Source organism: Rhagoletis zephyria, unplaced genomic scaffold (assembly GCF_001687245.7).
Source record: "Rhagoletis zephyria isolate East Lansing unplaced genomic scaffold, Rhagoletis_zephyria_1.1 Rzeph_scaffold_00021, whole genome shotgun sequence".
NCBI lineage: Eukaryota > Metazoa > Arthropoda > Insecta > Diptera > Tephritidae > Rhagoletis > Rhagoletis zephyria.
In genome coordinates, this window is record NW_016157105.1 from 321,313 (window position 1) to 326,848 (window position 5,536).

The window sequence follows — 5,536 nt, forward strand, 5'->3', positions numbered from 1 at the left end:
AAATTGATAACATATGCTAATACATGCTAAAAAGCTATCTGCGCTCCGAATTTTAAGCAAATCGGACCGTAAATTAGATTTTTTTGAATAGATCGGTCCCTGGACCACTTTCCGGAAAAAATGGGTCATATATGCTAATATATGCTAAAAAGCTACTTACGTACTAAATTTGAAGCAAATCGGACTATCATAAGATTTTTTCGATTAGACCGGTTCCTGGTCCACCTACCCGGAAAAAAGTAAAATGTTTTTAGCCTAAAACATGGTGGTTACCGAAAGCTATTTGTATACAAAATTTCATGAAAATCTGGCCAGCCGTTCGCGAGATTACCTGTTACAAAAAAAAGGGACTTCTCTTTATATAATTAGTATAGATAGTATAGATTTCATTGGGACACTTGCGTACTGCAGGGTATGTACGAGTGTATATGGATATGTGTATACATACATATGTATGTATGTTTGTGTAAAAAAGTATAAGAGAAACGTTGAAAACGATTTTTTTACTTTCTGTGTACCTATAACTGTTTTATACTTCCATATAGGCCAAGAATGATAGAAATACATCGTGCATATATGTAGGTGAATATTTATATGATTTTTCTCTCCAAATACTTGGCTCTCCTTGCGCAAACACGAAAAGGACTTTATACAATGATAAAGAGAAAATGTCCGTTAGTGGGAAATTTCACTAAGCATTCAAATATTTTCCACCTGAAAAACTTGCTGTGGTTAAACGATGCTTCAGTCGAAAATCGGGGCAACTACGAAGTGGTTGTGAGCACGGTTAAGCGCATGTGAATCTAAATAGAGCTAGTTCCATGAAATTTAACGTATATTTAATGTAGAAATGCTACGAGAGAACTACGCCGGTCTTCCGCAGAGCGTCACTGAGAACATTTATATGTACATATGTTATTTCTCGTCAACGTGAAACTTGTTACTGTTGCCTGATTGTGAATGCACATGCTCCAGCGAAGGACAGGCTTTTAAGTTGGTGAAAACAATTTTTTTATGTAAAGGCTTGCACTTTGGATTAGTGCTATACTGACCACTGCCCTGATGATTTTTTTTTAAACCAATAGCACGTCAAACATTGCATAATAATAAGTTATTTGAAGAAACGCAAATTACCAGAACTGCTCGTACGGATATTCATACGTAATTATATGGTGGTTAAAACTTTGTGTTTCGAGTTTTTAACGAAATCCTATACACATTAATAAAACGGCCTTTAAACGTGATTTAATCAGTGAGGTTCTATTGAATATGTAGATACACAAACATATGTACAAATTTACCTGTATAAGTATAAAGTTTTTTTTTTTTTAATTGGCATAAAGCCAAAATAGAAATTTTACAAAAGAAGCTTAAGCCATTTTCAATCCAAGAGAAAAATAAGGAATATTAAAAAATAGAGCATCTTGGTTTGATGATGTGATGTATGGAAACTATTATGTATAGTTGTATGGACTCATTAGTGCTGCCAAACATTTTTTAATGGAAAAAACCGAGTTCCCAAGAAAAACTGCATTTTCAACAAAAATCTGTAACCCTAAAAGACGAAGGGATTAAGCGGTTTGAATTGAGTTAACCATAAATAACAACAAAAGGTTTATTTAAAATACAATAACATTAATAGCTTCCTTTATAAAAATAATCCTAGGGCTATTCAGAATCTTGTGGAAATGGTCTGGGATTTGCGGTTGGAATTGCATTTGCAAAATTTGTGGTTGCTGCAATGGCAGCCGTGTGCATTTTACTGTCTTGAATTTACAAATACATTTATTAGTAACGTTCGTACTGTGCGGTCGCTTAAACATTCGTTTGAAAGAATTTCTAAAGTTACTTTGTTTATCTAAGTACTAAGCAGTTCTAGTTTGTGTAATTTATACTGCAAAAGCTATTTGAAGCCAAGCTCCAATAAATTGTTGTGTTTTAGACATAAAGTGCGTGGATTAATAATTAGAAATTAATATTCTTGTCATTCCTTGTGCATATTTGCCTCTTTTGGTGCATTATTGTTGTTTTGCGTGAGAGTGCTTTTTCCCATCTTCCGCGATTTATCATACATTTTGCTTATCATCGATCAAATAATTTTCCTGCAAACAGCTGATTTTTGCTTGCTTTTATGCTTTTAAGCTTTTTGGCTCAGTGGCTTTAAAACTGTTAAGTTCAGCACGGTTTCTAACCATTAAACTTACAATACCTAGACTTCTGTGTCTCTCAAACGCTCATATTTGCTACTATCGTACTGAAAGCGTACTCTGTGAGTTTTTCTTGTACATACAAATTGTTACTACATACTTCGCGCTGCAATGTATTCACCCTGCTGTTTTGAAAAATGTAACATTAAAAACGACTTAGAGCGTTGCGTTGCGTGTTGGTTGTGTGATGACTTAGCTCACGTAAAATGTGCTGGTCTCAATGGTAGGGTGGCCGATATCATAACCGATAATAAAGGTGTTCGTTGGCCTTGCCCCAATTGCAGATCAACCGAAGTTGAGCTTTATAAAATGTTTAGGAGCGCCAGAAGTGGCTTCCAAGAGTTGGGTAAGGAGTTAAAACTTCTAAACGAAAAGTTTAAGCGCTATGAAGATGCATTTAAAGACTTTAAGTGCACTGAATCTTCATCCTCTCCATCACCCAAGCTTAAACAAGCTTCAAAAAAGCGGAAGCATGGAGGAGACAGCACTGTTCCTAATCCCATTGCTTTAGATATTGACACTCTGCCAATTGATTATTTGCCTACTCCCGGCATGAATAAGGAATTAATGAGTTTTAATTCTCCGTGTGTTGAGTTATCTCAAGCTGCATCTTCCTCAGGTGTCACTACAATGGCTGCTGCAAAAACGACAACTATGTCTGAACCTACATCTCAAAGTGGACCTTCTCCGTTAATAATAATAATAATAGATTGGCGCTTACACATATGTTAGTGCTTGGCCGAGCTTCTCCTCCGACTTGTGGCGTGCGCCTTGATGTTGTCACACAAAGCGGAGGGACCTACAGTTTTACGCCGACTCCGAACGGCGATTGTATTTTTATGAGATGCTATTTTTCATGGCAGAAATACACTCGGAGGTTTGCCATTGCCTGCCGAGGGACGACCGCTGTTAAGAAAAACCCTTTTTCTATATTTTTTGTGATGTTGCTTTGACCAGGGCTTGAACCCAAGTGCTGATGAGTGAAAGCGCGCACTGCTTACCACTACACCACAGCGGACCTTCTCCGTTACCGAAAGAATTAATCGTAGTTCCTGCGAATAAATCTGTGTTTGTTTCGCGCTTTTCTAGTGAAACGTCGGTAGAAGATGTTAAGTCTTATATAACATCAAAGCTTAATCCCCGGCACATAGCTATTAGAAAATTTAATTTTTCATACGAAAGAAGCATATCTTCCTTCAAAATTGATATTTCCGCTGATCATTTTCAAAACATTGTTGACGGTTCATTCTGGCCCAATGGTGCTTTAGTTCGTGAGTTTGAGTTTAAACCTCGAACTCGGAATGAAAATACTGTTCAAATTCCTTCCTCAGGATCAAAAAACTTATAAGTAATGTTTTCTTCAATATTTATTACCAAAATGTTAGGGTCTAAATACAAAATTCACTAAGCTGTACTTAAAGTCTTTTGATTTAAATNTGGCTGCTGCAAAAACGACAACTATGTCTGAACCTACATCTCAAAGTGGACCTTCTCCGTTAATAATAATAATAATAGATTGGCGCTTACACATATGTTAGTGCTTGGCCGAGCTTCTCCTCCGACTTGTGGCGTGCGCCTTGATGTTGTCACACAAAGCGGAGGGACCTACAGTTTTACGCCGACTCCGAACGGCGATTGTATTTTTATGAGATGCTATTTTTCATGGCAGAAATACACTCGGAGGTTTGCCATTGCCTGCCGAGGGACGACCGCTGTTAAGAAAAACCCTTTTTCTATATTTTTTGTGATGTTGCTTTGACCAGGGCTTGAACCCAAGTGCTGATGAGTGAAAGCGCGCACTGCTTACCACTACACCACAGCGGACCTTCTCCGTTACCGAAAGAATTAATCGTAGTTCCTGCGAATAAATCTGTGTTTGTTTCGCGCTTTTCTAGTGAAACGTCGGTAGAAGATGTTAAGTCTTATATAACATCAAAGCTTAATCCCCGGCACATAGCTATTAGAAAATTTAATTTTTCATACGAAAGAAGCATATCTTCCTTCAAAATTGATATTTCCGCTGATCATTTTCAAAACATTGTTGACGGTTCATTCTGGCCCAATGGTGCTTTAGTTCGTGAGTTTGAGTTTAAACCTCGAACTCGGAATGAAAATACTGTTCAAATTCCTTCCTCAGGATCAAAAAACTTATAAGTAATGTTTTCTTCAATATTTATTACCAAAATGTTAGGGTCTAAATACAAAATTCACTAAGCTGTACTTAAAGTCTTTTGATTTAAATAATGAAATTTTGGTTTTTACTGAAACTTGGCTAAAATCGAATGTGTTTAATAGTGAAATATTGTGCAGTAAGTATGAAATATTTAGAAATGATCGCTTAGATAGAAAAGGCGGGGGCGTTTTAATAGCTGTTCAGACCGACTTTTCCTCTGAAAAAGTTGTGTTCACAGGTACAGATGATGTTGAATTCCTCTGTTTTAGAATACGGTGCCCCTCAAGTAGTGTTTTTCTTGTTGCAATTTATATTCCACCAAACTCTAACCCTTCGGTTTACTTCAAACATTCTTCATTATTGCTCTCTTTATTTGCCATGGTCAAGCCCTCCGATTCGATTGTCGTGTTTGGTGATTTCAATCTAGCGTGTGTTTCCTGAGATTCGGTGGATGGAATTCTGGTGCCAAATTCTTCTCGGGATGAACTTAACCAATTTCTTGACGAACTTTCTGATCTTGGTCTATATCAGATTAATTCAGTTATCAATAACTTAGGTAAATGTCTTGTTTTAGCGTTTATTGATGATACTGACAAATGCACTATAATACGCGGCGATCCTTTAGTTTTACCTATAGACCCTTATCACCCACCACTTGAATTGTCCTGGGCGCCATCCTCTGATTCATGTTATTGTCCTGAAAGTAGAAAGCCGAAAGGTCGGCGATATTCTTTCAAATACGCTAACTACGACAAGCTTAAAATAGCTATATCTGAAATAATCTCGCCTGAGTATGATGGGGATATTGGGAACAGTACCTTACACTTTAGTAAAATCTTGAATAATATATTCAGTAAACTCATTCCTCTTGTTAAAGAAAATACCGGACCTCGTAACTCGTTGTAGTTTAACTCAGAGCTAAAGCATTTAAAAAATCAGAAAACTAAATCATTTAAACTTTATAAAAAATCAGGCCTGTCTTCTCACTACGCCGCGTACTCCATCCTTCGTCATAAANTACGATAACAGAAAAACAGTTTATGGATTTCTTCAGTTCGCCGGGAGAGCGCTTCCTTGCTGCAGGTGATTATAATGCGAAGCACCCTCACTGGGGCTCACGCTTGTCCAACCCTAAAGGCAAGCAATTATATAACGC

General features: G+C 37.1%; 1 protein-coding gene across 1 annotated transcript in view; it reads left to right on the plus strand.

Moving 5' to 3' along the window:
• Positions 1-931: 931 nt before the first annotated feature.
• LOC108362068 (uncharacterized) overlaps positions 932-5,536 on the plus strand; it is a 608,307-nt gene continuing 603,702 nt past the window's right edge. The window contains exon 1 of the mRNA XM_017614914.1: positions 932-993. The gene's annotated coding sequence lies outside the window, so the exon portion shown is untranslated. The remainder of the gene's footprint in view (positions 994-5,536) is intronic.